This window comes from Protomyctophum parallelum, assembly GCF_964188405.1.
Source record: "Protomyctophum parallelum genome assembly, chromosome: 7".
Lineage (NCBI taxonomy): Eukaryota > Metazoa > Chordata > Actinopteri > Myctophiformes > Myctophidae > Protomyctophum > Protomyctophum parallelum.
In genome coordinates, this window is record NC_139705.1 from 49,476,259 (window position 1) to 49,490,554 (window position 14,296).

The following is a 14,296-nucleotide window of genomic DNA, read 5'->3' on the forward strand; positions in this document are numbered from 1 at the left end:
TTTTTTTTTCAAAAATTCAAAAAACGATGGGCTATAACCCATGTTTTTTGAAATTTTGAATTTTTTTGAAATCCTCAAAAATGATTAAAAACTGCGTGCTATAGTATGCCGTACGGTAGGGGCTATAGCCCATGTTCAAAAATGATGAAAAACTAGGTTATTTCTTTTTTCAAAAATTCAAAAAACGATGGGCTATAACCCATGTTTTTTTAAATTTTGAATTTTTTTGAAATCCTCAAAAATGATTAAAAACGGCGTGCTATAGTATGCCGTAGGGTAGGGGCTATAGCCCATGTTCAAAAATGATGAAAAACGAGGATATTTTTTTTTTCAAAAATTAAAAAAACGATGGGGTATAACCCATGTTTTTTGAAATTTTTAATTTTTTGGAAATCCTCAAAAATGATTAAAAACTGTGTGCTATAGTATGCCGTACGGTAGGGGCTATAGCCCATGTTCAAAAATGATGAAAAACTGGGTTATTTATTTTTTTCAAAAAGTTCAAAAAACGATGGGCTATAACCCATGTTTTTTGAAATTTTGAATTTTTTTGAAATCCTCAAAAATGATTAAAAACTGCGTGCTATAGTATGCCGTACGGTAGGGGCTATAGCCCATGTTCAAAAATGATGAAAAACGAGTTTTTTTTTTTTTCAAAAATTCAAAAAACGATGGGCTATAACCCATGTTTTTTTTTATTTTGATTTTTTTTGAAATTCTCAAAAATGATTAAAAACTGCGTGCTATAGTATGCCGTACGGTAGGGGCTATAGCCCATGTTAAAAAATGATGAAAAACTGGGTTATTTATTTTTTTCAAAAATTCAAAAAACGATGGGCTATAACCCATGTTTTTTGAAATTTTTAATTTTTTTGAAATCCTCAAAAGTTATTAAAAACTGCGTGCTTTAGTATGCCGTACGGTAGGGGCTATAAGCCCATGTTCAAAAATGATGAAAAACGAGGTTATTTTTTATTTCAAAAATTCAAAAAACGATGGGCTATAACCCATGTTTTTTTTTATTTTGATTTTTTTTTTAATTCTCAAAAATGATTAAAAACTGCGTGCTATAGTATGCCGTAGGGTAGGGGCTATAGCCCATGTTCAAAAATGATGAAAAACGAGGATATTCTTTTTTCAAAAATTAAAAAAACTATGGGCTATAACCCATGTTTTTTGAAATTTTAATTTTTTTTGAAATCCTCAAAAATGATTAAAAACTGTGTGCTATAGTATGCCGTACGGTAGTGGCTATAGCCCATGTTCAAAAATGATGAAAAACAAGGTTATTTATTTTTTTCAAAAATTCAAAAAATGATGGGCTATAACCCATGTTTTTTGAAATTTTGATTTTTTTTTTAATCCTCAAAAATGATTAAAAACTGCGTGCTATAGTATGCCGTACGGTAGGGGCTATAGCCCATGTTCAAAAATGATGAAAAACGAGGTTATTTCTTTTTTCAAAAATTAAAAAAACGATGGGCTATAACCCATGTTTTTTTTTATTTTGATTTTTTTTTAAATTCTCAAAAATGATTAAAAATTGCGTGCTATAGTATGCCGTACGGTAGGGGCTATAGCCCATGTTCAAAAATGATGAAAAACTGGGTTATTTATTTTTTTCAAAAATTCAAAAAACGATGGGCTATAACCCATGTTTTTTGAAATTTTGAATTTTTTTGAAATCCTCAAAAATGATTAAAAACTGCGTGCTATAGTATGCCGTACGGTAGGGGCTATAGCCCATGTTCAAAAATGATGAAAAACGAGGTTATTTTTTTTTTCAAAAATTCAAAAAACGATGGGCTATAACCCATGTTTTTTTTTATTTTGATTTTTTTTGAAATTCTCAAAAATGATTAAAAACTGCGTGCTATAGTATGCCGTACGGTAGGGGCTATAGCCCATGTTCAAAAATGATGAAAAACAAGGTTTTTGTTTTTTTTCAAAAATTCAAAAAATGATGGGTTATAATCCATGTTTTTTGAAATGTTGAATTTTTTGGAAATCCTCAAAAATGATTAAAAACTGCGTGCTATAGTATGCCGTACGGTAGGGGCTATAGCCCATGTTCAAAAATGATGAAAAACGAGGTTTTTTATTTTTTTCAAAAATTCAAAAAACGATGGGCTATAATCCATGTTTTTTGAAATTTTGAATTTTTTTGAAATCCTCAAAAATGATAAAAAATTGCGTGCTATAGTATGCCGTACGGTAGGGGCTATAGCCCATGTTCAAAAATGATGAAAAACAAGGTTTTTGTTTTTTTTCAAAAATTCAAAAAATGATGGGTTATAATCCATGTTTTTTGAAATGTTGAATTTTTTTGAAATCCTCAAAAATGATTAAAAACTGCGTGCTATAGTATGCCGTACGGTAGGGGCTATAGCCCATGTTCAAAAATGATGAAAAACGAGGTTATTTTTTTTCTTTCAAAAATTCAAAAAAACGATGGGCTATAACCCATGTTTTTTGAAATTTTGATTTTTTTTTAAATCCTCAAAAATGATTAAAAACTGCGTGCTATAGTATGCCGTACGGTAGGGGCTATAGCCCATGTTCAAAAATGATGAAAAACGAGGTTATTTTTTTTTCAAAAATTCAAAAAAACGATGGGCTATAACCCATGTTTTTTGAAATTTTGATTTTTTTTTAAATCCTCAAAAATGATTAAAAACTGCGTGCTATAGTATGCCGTACGGTAGGGGCTATAGCCCATGTTCAAAAATGATGAAAAACGAGGTTATTTTTTTTTCAAAAATTCAAAAAACGATGGGCTATAACCCATGTCTTTTTTTTTTCTTTTTTTTTTTGAAATTCTCAAAAATGATTAAAAATTGCGTGCTATAGTATGCCGTACGGTAGGGGCTATAGCCCATGTTCAAAAATGATGAAAAACTGGGTTATTTATTTTTTTCAAAAATTCTAAAAACGATGGGCTATAACCCATGTTTTTTGAAATTTTGAATTTTTTTGAAATCCTCAAAAATGATTAAAAACTGCGTGCTATAGTATGCCGTACGGTAGGGGCTATAGCCCATGTTCAAAAATGATGAAAAACGAGTTTTCTTTTTTTTCAAAAATAAAAAAAACGATGGGCTATAACCCATGTTTTTTTTTATTTTGATTTTTTTTGAAATTCTCAAAAATGATTAAAAACTGCGTGCTATAGTATGCCGTACGGTAGGGGCTATAGCCCATGTTAAAAAATGATGAAAAACTGGGTTATTTATTTTTTTCAAAAATTCAAAAAACGATGGGCTAAAACCCATGTTTTTTGAAATTTTGAATTTTTTTGAAATCCTCAAAAATTATTAAAAACTGCGTGCTTTAGTATGCCGTACGGTAGGGGCTATAGCCCATGTTCAAAAATGATGAAAAACGAGGTTATTTTTTTTTTCAAAAATTCAAAAAACGATGGGCTATAACCCATGTTTTTTTTTATTTAGATTTTTTTTGAAATTCTCAAAAATGATTAAAAACTGCGTGCTATAGTATGCCGTACGGTAGGGGCTATAGCCCATGTTCAAAAATGATGAAAAACGAGGATATTTTTTTTTCAAAAATTAAAAAAACTATGGGCTATAACCCATGTTTTTTGAAATTTTGAAATTTTTTGAAATCCTCAAAAATGATTAAAAACGGTGTGCTATAGTATGCCGTACGGTAGTGGCTATAGCCCATGTTCAAAAATGATGAAAAACAAGGTTATTTATTTTTTTCAAAAATTCAAAAAATGATGGGCTATAACCCATGTTTTTTGAAATTTTGATTTTTTTTTAAATCCTCAAAAATGATTAAAAACTGCGTGCTATAGTATGCCGTACGGTAGGGGCTATAGCCCATGTTCAAAAATGATGAAAAACGAGGTAATTTTTTTACCAAAAATTAAAAAAACGATGGGCTATAACCCATGTTTTTTTTTATTTTGATTTTTTTTGAAATTCTCAAAAATGATTAAAAATTGCGTGCTATAGTATGCCGTACGGTAGGGGCTATAGCCCATGTTCAAAAATGATGAAAAACTGGGTTATTTATTTTTTTCAAAAATTCAAAAAACGATGGGCTATAACCCATGTTTTTTGAAATTTTGAATTTTTTTGAAATCCTCAAAAATGATTAAAAACTGCGTGCTATAGTATGCCGTACGGTAGGGGCTATAGCCCATGTTCAAAAATGATGAAAAACGAGGTTATTTTTTTTTTCAAAAATTCAAAAAACGATGGGCTATAACCCATGTTTTTTTTTTTTTTGGTTTTTTTTGAAATTCTCAAAAATGATTAAAAACTGCGTGCTATAGTATGCCGTACGGTAGGGGCTATAGCCCATGTTCAAAAATGATGAAAAACAAGGTTTTTTTTTTTTTTTCAAGAATTCAAAAAATGATGGGTTATAACCCATGTTTTTTGAAATGTTGAATTGTTTTGAAATCCTCAAAAATGATTAAAAACTGCGTGCTATAGTATGCCGTACGGTAGGGGCTATAGCCCATGTTCAAAAATGATGAAAAACGAGGTTATTTTTTTTTTCAAAAATTAAAAAAACGATGGGCTATAACCCATGTTTTTTTTTATTTTGATTTTTTTTTTAATTCTCAAAAATGATTAAAAATTGCGTGCTATAGTATGCCGTACGGTAGGGGCTATAGCCCATGTTCAAAAATGATGAAAAACTGGGTTATTTATTTTTTTCAAAAATTCAAAAAACGATGGGCTATAACCCATGTTTTTTGAAATTTTGATTTTTTTTTTAATCCTCAAAAATGATTAAAAACTGCGTGCTATAGTATGCCGTACGGTAGGGGCTATAGCCCATGTTCAAAAATGATGAAAAACGAGGTTATTTTTTTTTTTAAAAATTAAAAAAACGATGGGCTATAACCCATGTTTTTTTTTATTTTGATTTTTTTTTAAATTCTCAAAAATGATTAAAAATTGCGTGCTATAGTATGCCGTACGGTAGGGGCTATAGCCCATGTTCAAAAATGATGAAAAACTGGGTTATTTATTTTTTTCAAAAATTCAAAAAACGATGGGCTATAACCCATGTTTTTTGAAATTTTGAATTTTTTTGAAATCCTCAAAAATGATTAAAAACTGCGTGCTATAGTATGCCGTACGGTAGGGGCTATAGCCCATGTTCAAAAATGATGAAAAACGAGGTTATTTTTTTTTTCAAAAATTCAAAAAACGATGGGCTATAATCCATGTTTTTTGAAATTTTGAATTTTTTTGAAATCCTCAAAAATGATTAAAAATTGCGTGCTATAGTATGCCGTACGGTAGGGGCTATAGCCCATGTTCAAAAATGATGAAAAACGAGGTTATTTGTTTTTCAAAAATTCAAAAAACGATGGGCTATAACCCATGTTTTTTTTTATTTTTTTTGAAATTCTCAAAAATGATTAAAAACTGCGTGCTATAGTATGCCGTACGGTAGGGGCTATAGCCCATGTTCAAAAATGATGAAAAACGAGGATATTTCTTTTTTCAAAAATTAAAAAAACGATGGGCTATAACCCATGTTTTTTGAAATTTTGAATTTTTTTGAAATCCTCAAAAATGATTAAAAACGGCGTGCTATATAGTATGCCGTAGGGTAGGGGCTATAGCCCATGTTCAAAAATGATGAAAAACAAGGTTAAATGTTTTTTTCAAAAATTCAAAAAACAATGGGCTATAACCCTTGTTTTTTGAATTTTTTATTTTTTTTCAAATCCTCAAAAATGATTAAAAACGCCGTGCTACAGTATGCCGTATGATATGGGCTGTTATGGGATAAAAAACGTCAAAAAATAGACGTCTAAAACACGTCAAAAAATAGACGTGTTTTAGACGCTTTTTAGACGTCTATTTTTAGACGTTTTTTATCCCATTTTTAGACGCACGTCTAATAGCCGGCTATTGCTCAGTGGGATGGTCAAAAATGATGAAAAACGAGGATTAAAAAAAAATCAAAAAATCAAAAAACGATTGGATATAACCCATCGTTTTTATTTTCATTCATTTCAAATCCTCAAAAATGATAAAAAATGGCGTGCTACAGTATGCCGTACGATATGGGCTATTAGACGCGCGTCTAAAAATGGGATAAAAAAACGTAAAAAAATAGACGTCTAAAACACGTCTAAAAATAGACGTGTTTTAGACGCTTTTTAGACGTCTATTTTTAGACGTTTTTTATCCCATTTTATCCCATTTTTAGACGCACGTCTAATAGCCGGCTATTGCTCAGCGGGATGGTCAAAAGTGATGAAATACGAGGATTAAAAAAAAATCAAAAAACGATGGGATATAACCCATCGTTTTTGTTTTCATTCTTTTCAAATCCTCAAAAATGATTAAAAACGGCGTGCTACAGTATGCCGTACGATATGGGCTATTAGACGAGCGTCTAAAAATGGGATAAAAAACGTCTCAAAATAGACGTCTAAAACACGTCTATTTTTAGACGTGTTTTAGACGTCTATTTTTTTCAAAAAACGATGGGCTATAACCCATCCTTTAATTTTTTTTCCCATTTTTTTCAAATCCTCAAAAATGATGAAAAACGGCGTGCTACAGTATGCCGTATGATATGGGCTATTAGACGAGCGTCTAAAATGGGATAAAAAACGTCTAAAAATAGATGTGTTTTAGACGTCTATTTTTAGATTTTTAGTCTAATAGCCGGCTATTGCTCAGTGGGATGGTCAAAAATTATGAAAAACGAGGATTAAAAGAAAAATCAAAAAATCAAAAAACAATGGGCTATAACCCATCTGTTTTTTTTTCCATTCTTTTCAAGTCCTCAAAAATGATGAAAAACGGGCTATAGTATGCCATACGGCATGGGCTCCATGGTCAAAAATGATGAAAAACCAGGATTAAAAAAAAATCAAAAATTCTAAAACTTTAACCTATAACCCATCATTTTTTCTTTTTTCATTCTTTTCAAATCCTCAAAAATGATGAAAAACGGCGTGCTACAGTATGCCGTATGATATGGGCTATTAGACGAGCGTCTAAAAATGGGATAAAAAACGACGTCTAAAACACGTCTAAAAATAGACGTGTTTTAGACGTCTATTATTAGACGTTTTGTAGACGTCTATTTTTAGACGTTTTTTTATCCCATTTTTAGACGCACGTCTAATAGCCGGCTATTGCTCAGTGGGATGGTCAAAAATGATGAAAAACGAGGATTTAAAAAATCAAAAAACGATGGGCTATAACCCATCTTTTTTTTTTTTTTTTTTTTTTTTAAATCCTCAAAAATGATGAAAAATGGCATGCTATAGTATGCCGTACGGTATGGGCTATAGCCCATGGTCAAAATTGATGAAAAACGAGGATAAAAAAACAGAAATCATATGGAATAAATAGACTTGGGAACCTAACTGTAGGGAGTACAAACACAGTAGAGAACCTTGGGGTTATCATCTATGAAAAGGCAACACAATGAGCAGAACATCTAAATAAACAATGTAAATACAACAAATTGAGCAGAGCACTGCAGGGACTTGAACCCCGTTCTGGTAAACCAGGAGTACCACACCAGTGCCTTAGTTTGTTTTGTTGTAATTTACAGGTCCATTATTTTCATCTTGTTCTCAAATCCTGCAAAATCATGAAAAACGTCATGCAGTCCGAAATCATGGACTATAGTATACCTTAGGCCCGGGGTCCGAGAACCATGTGATCAGAACCATCACTGGCCTCTCGGTTAAATACAGAATAGAGTTCAAAATCCTCCTCACCTATAAAGCTCACAAGTACATAAGTCATAAGTACATTTTATTTATAGAGCACATTTCACAGACATCAGTCACAAAGTGCTTCACAACAATAAAAGCAAAACATAACATATCAATTAATAATAAACATAAGAATAATGAAAAAATAAAGCAAAGAAAGAAAGAAAACAGAACAAACGGCACTGGTAAAAAGAAATAATAATCAAGAGATTATTACAGCACTATGTTGCAAAGGCCTGTCTAAAAAGGTGGGTCTTTAAATATATTTTTTAAAAGGTCCACTGAGGCCACAGATTTCAGGTGCTCCGGGAGGTCATCCCATAGCCTGGGGGCTAAACTAGCAAAGGCTCGATCACCTTTAGTTTTTAGCCTTGTGGGTGGAACGACCAGCAGGGCTTGGGATGAGGATCTCAGAGGCCTTCTAGGAACATATGGGTGGAACGACCAGCAGGGCTTGTATTCTGTCTCAGATTAATCTGTGTTCCCAGAAGTTTTATTTTTCGCCACTAGGCGGGCGAGAAAGACTTCTGGGAAAAAAGGACCGTATCTCTGTGAGGGAAGTATGTTGCGCTCAGAATCTGAGCGGACACTCCCCTTTCCGGTCTGAAGCACTGTGCATACCATGAAAACAGTCCGAAGGGAATCCAATTCCAAATTGAATTGTAGTAGGCCACCACCGCTCAAGGAGCAATTGTTTCCCTTCCGTCTTATTTAGATGTAGCGCCCACTCCATGTGGAACCCGCCCCTGTCTTTTGATTCGCATTTCATTTGAAACGCAACGCACTGGGCCACGCCCCTGCTGCACAGGATCTGAGGCCAATTTTCCTAGACTAGTCTCAGATAGATGTGTGTCCCTTCTACATCCCTTTACAGATAGCGAACATGATCATGGAATCAGAGTCGAAAAACCAGGGTAGCATTCCAAACTTTACTGTCCTCTTCTCATCATCCAATAATCGTTAATTTGTAAAACTGAAATAAACATTACAATGTCTTGGTCAGAAAACATACTTAAACACAAATGTATAATCAATTACAGCATACAATAACCTGCATGTTGACAAAAAGTTACTGTAGTCTAGCATAACGACAAAAGCTACATTCAGCTTAGCTTAGTATTTTTTACAGCATCATGAAATGTATTTTAAACTCAAAACCACACATGAATTACATTATTATTTAAATGCACACTTGTACACAATACAGAAATGCAATTGTAGAATCAAACACTGAAAACGTACAAGCAAAGGCTTTTCCCAAGGCACAACAGAACAAAAGGAGGCCTTCTAGGAACATATGGGTGGAGTAAGTCACAAATATATGGGGGTGCCTGACCATGGAGGGTTCAGTGTGTGATGACAAGAAATTTAAAATGAATATAATTTACTGGGAGCCAGTGCAAGGAAAACAGGATTGGTGTGATGTGGCAGGATCTCCTGGACCTGGCCAGCAATCTGGCAGCAGTGTTCTGAACTAGTTGCAGCCGGCGGTCTAATGAGGATTTGGAGAGACATGTGAAGAGGGAATTACAGTAATCCAGACGTGATTATATAAATGCATGGATGATCATTTCTAGCTCCGGGTGTGAAACGACTGATCTAAGTTTGGCGATATTGCGAAGATGGAAAAAGCAGTTACTGGAGACAGACTTGACATGCTTATCAAGAAGCCTGATCTAGAATCTAGAATAATTGCTAGATTTCTAGGGTTAGAGCAGATTTGTCTTTAGTGACCCAAGGTGGTTGGCAACATCTGCAGTGACTTTATCAGGGGCGACAATTAACACTTTTCTGCATTTAATTGCAAAAAAATGTTAGCCATCCAGTTTGACGGCTGATAGGCATTCATGTTCGTGTGTTGATTATATCAGTCTTTCCTGGCTTGAATGAGCAGTAAAGCTGTATGTCGTCGGCAAAACAGTGGTACCCTCAAAACTGCTTATTGGTCCTAGGGGAAGTAAATATAAAGCAAATAGAAGTGGACCTAAGAGCGATCCCTGTGGAACGCGACATGGTAGAGTAGAGGACTCAGGAGTAGGGACCAATGGCCACAGAGAAGCTCCTGTCCGATAGATAGGACTGGAACCAATCTAAGGCAGTCCCGGAGACACCGACCCACTTGCTGAGCCTATCAATTAAAATACGATGGTCTACGGTGTTGAAGGCTGCACTTTCAAGCAACACCAGGATAGAGCAATCACCGACATCGGATAACATCATAATGTCATTTGTTACGCTAAGTAGAGCCGTTTCTGTGGAATGCATTAGAAGCCTGATTGGAATTTGTCGCAGATATTGTGTTGAATTAATATGTCATTGAGCTGACTGGTTGAATGATTGCCCTTTTTAAATTAGATGGAACGTGGCCGGATGTTAGTGACGTTAATATAGAGTAGGCAGGGGCCTACAGACGAAGATACCTCCTGAGCATAAAGCTCACGATGGTCAGGCACCACAATATCTCACAGAACTCATCGATCCTTACAATCTTAACAGAACAGTGTGTTCATAGTTTACAAAAATGTTTAGTCCCGAATATCAAAAGTTACAATACGAGGCAGGGCGTTTAAGTCCCGGGCACCGTCTCCCGGCATCTGTCCTCGGGGTGACACGCTCTGCACAGTCAAGACTAGACTAAAAACTCGGCGTGGTCACGCCGCCAGGGCGAGTTAATTGCACAACCAAACACTGTTGTATATTATGTACACGTAATAGAGGCTAGTATTTTATAGAGAGGCTTTATGTGATGGGAGTTTAATTGTGTTTAAGTGCTTTGCATATATGAAATGTCTTGTCGTAGTTTACCGTTTTGCCTCATTCTAGTGTTGTTCTATATAACCCACTGAGTATTTACTTAATAAAGATTGTTATACATGTAAAACCCTCGTCTGTGGTCCTTCCAGGTTCGGACAGGACTACAGTTTGTAGTAAACTCAGTCTTTTACTTAATTTTCATATAGAAATGTTTAGGCATTTTGAGCAAAGATCCCGGGAGGAGAGAGATAAAAAAGTCAGAATACGAAAGTGAGGCAAGAGGAGACACATGGGTAGGGATGGAGCTCGTTAATTTATATCGATAACGATCAGGCTTAGAGCAATTTCTATTATTTTGTGGAAAGACAGGAGACAATAAATTCTGAACAGAACCAGTATCTTATACTATAGGGAAATTGACCTTTTTACCAATAGAATATTAAAGAAACTGTTAACAGGTCAATATATGTTCCACCACTTTAAAAGCGTAATTGTGTTTACCCGGATAGTGCTGTTTGGCATTTATTGATTCACCTCTTGATTATTTAAACATGAACGGGCCACTATGCTCAACAAGCCCAAAGCTTGATAACGGGTACTCAATAAGTTTAAGGATTTATTTCGGGTATCGAGCTCCATCCCTACACATGGGTATTAACATTTTATTGCTCACGGTCAAGCAGTTCATGAGCCATGCCCGTTTAAAGTTAGAATTTTCAGTTGAGTGCTATAGCGCCACCCATTGGCCAATGGTTGTGGGCTTTGCGTCCTCACCGTTTGGGTTTGCCCTCTAGGTTGTCCTGATCAGATGGGGTGATCGGAAATCAGGGCCAATCGTCATTTTCAAATGATTGGAATCCCCCCCCCCCAAAAAAAAGGGTAGAGGGCTACCATATTGCCAAGTTTCACGAAAACCCAACAGCACAGTTCAGCTAGAACTGACATTTTGGTGTTTGGAGAAGAGAAAAATAAGGGACCAAGAGTCCCTTCGGGCTTGGTCCCTAAATAGACTTCTTTGTACTCCCTACAGTTGGGTTACAAACAGTAAAGAACCTGGGGGTTATCATCTATGAAAAGGCAACACAATGAGCAGAAAATGAACCATGTAAATACAACAAATTGAGGGCACCGCAGGGAGTTGAACCCCGTTCTGGTAAACCAGTAGTACCACACCAGTGCCTTAGTTTTTGTTTTATAATTTACAGGTCCAAAATCAGTCATTAGTTTCAATTTAGCAAAATATGTTTTAAACGTACTCTTGCCGACCTCCTGCGGCAAGATAATAAAAAAAAGATAGCCAATTTGAATGACTATAAATGATAGCCATGATCATGTCTTTATACAATTGAAAAAGAGAAGACTCACTCCACAAATACCTTAAAGAAAACTCCTCAGACATAAACTAAGAATATCTTATTTGGTCATGCTCATAAAGTGCTGAAAAGTGCTAAAAGTGAAAAGTGCAGCAGAAAACGTTTGGGTCATAGGCCCATCATCAATGCCTCGCCTACTGACCGGCATGGATGAAGTTTTAGCTGCAAATGGCAGCATAAATAAATCACATCAATACACACCACATAATGTGATGTTAACTGACGCAATGAAGCTTGCACATTATAAGACATACATCACATCAACCAACATCACATACCTAGCCCTACCCTAACCCTATGTTCATTATGTGATGTGGGATGACATGATGAAGCCTTACTCACAAATGTGAAATGAGACAAGACATAAACACACATCACATACCGGGCCTGTGTTCATAGGTGATGTGGGCTTATGTAATGAAGCTTTACTCAAATTAGATCTGATAATATAGCACCAACAATGGTCTTATGACCTAGATGTTTGCTGCTGCACTTTTCACTTTAAGCACTTGGAGCGCTTTATGAACATGAACAAAATAGATTCTTGGTCTCTGCCCAAGCAGTTGGCCTTAGGTTTTCGTGGCGCAAGTATTTTTCTATCTAGTTGTCCCATGTAGGAAACATGGGGCAAGACTGTACAATTTATGCCATTTGTGGACGATTGACATAAATTATACAAGGTAGCAGCATTCTTTGCGCCCCAGTATTTCTCAGCAATACTATGAACATTAGTACACAACATGAACAGCAATAAACACAACTCGTATGGCGCAATGCCAACAGACGTGAATGACGAGCTATCCGCAATGTGAAATATCACCTTTAAAAAAACTCACATAAATGCACATCACATACCAGGCCTGTGTTCATATCTGATGTGAACTGACGTGATGACGCTTTACTGGTAAATTACATGAAACAGCTCCAAATGAGAAACTGTACACCAGACACGACCCAAGTCACATACACTAGTGAAGAACTAGTGTCATAGATAGGCAAGAAAGAAATAAGAAATTACAATACAATAAAGCAAAATGCGATTAAAAACTCTGAGACCACAAAAACAAACAACTTTATTAAAGCAAAGAGAGAAAAGATGAAGGTTGGGTAGAAACCTTGTACGTCCAAAACGGTTACTTCTATGGACCAAAACAACTGTGATCCAATATTATTAATATAATAATCTGTGTTCCAATGTTATTATTTAGTCAAGCTCTTGCTGATACTTCACTGGTTTGATACATTAGAAAAACAGACTACTACATGTTAAATATTCAATAATGGATTATCTTTGCCTCATGGGATTGGCCATTTGCTACTTGTGTGTGACACTGTAGCATGACCAAGTAAGGAAATTAATTTACAAAAGAAGGTTGAACTATGGAGAGACAAGGTTTCTGCCCGACAGCCAAGGATAATAAACTACGCTCACTTACCTTCAATATCAGCACTAAACAAAACACACACACACCAACCAAGGAAGCAAATGACACAGCGGCCATCATTTGCTTCCTCTTGTTGGTTTGCACAGACCTACAGCATAGTAAGCTGTAAACAGTGTTAAGGGGCTACATGCTACCATAATGACACGACATAATCACATACCTCCACATCACATTTGTACACACATAAAACACTAGTGAAGAACAAGGGCAATAGATAGGCAAGAAGAAAGAAATTACCTAAATAAAATAAAGCAAAATGCGATTAAAAACTATGACAACAAAATAAATAACTTTATTAAATCCAAAGAATAGAGAAGAGAAAGGAGACACAAGAGAACATACATATGTGATGTGGATGTGGACAGACTTTACCCGTAAATTATGTTAAACGATCAATAAATCACATGCCTCGACAAAAATCACACAACGGTGATGTGGACTGGCATTATACACACAAATTAAGTGAAACTATACATGTCGCAAAGACAACCTACGGTATGGTAGCATGTAGCCCACTTAAACAAGCAGCAGGAATCAGACGGTTAACTAACCTTCACTCCAACAGCACCCAGCAGTGGCAACAGCATAGAGTTCACCCAGCAGTGGCAACAGCATAGAGTTCACCCAGCAGTGGCAACAGCATAGAGTTCACAACTCCAGTCAGCTTCACTTTCTGAAATGGCAGGGGAAAAGAAAATTAGTTGTCGGCCTACAGGATGACATTTTGGAAGTCATAACAGTCACTGACAGGGCTGTGTCACCATTACACACATTCTAGGGCTATAATCTGCCTTGTGCAACCTTTTTTTTTTTTATGAAGCCTAAAAGCTAAAAAGGAAACTTCCTATTCATATGTTCAACAGCAAACACGATTGTTAATCGCAATCCTTTGTAGGACAATGAATAGTCAACTTAACATGTTGTAATGGTGACACAGCCCTAGTTTCTACTACAGCCACATGTAATCCAGGTACGTACCGTGGGGGGCC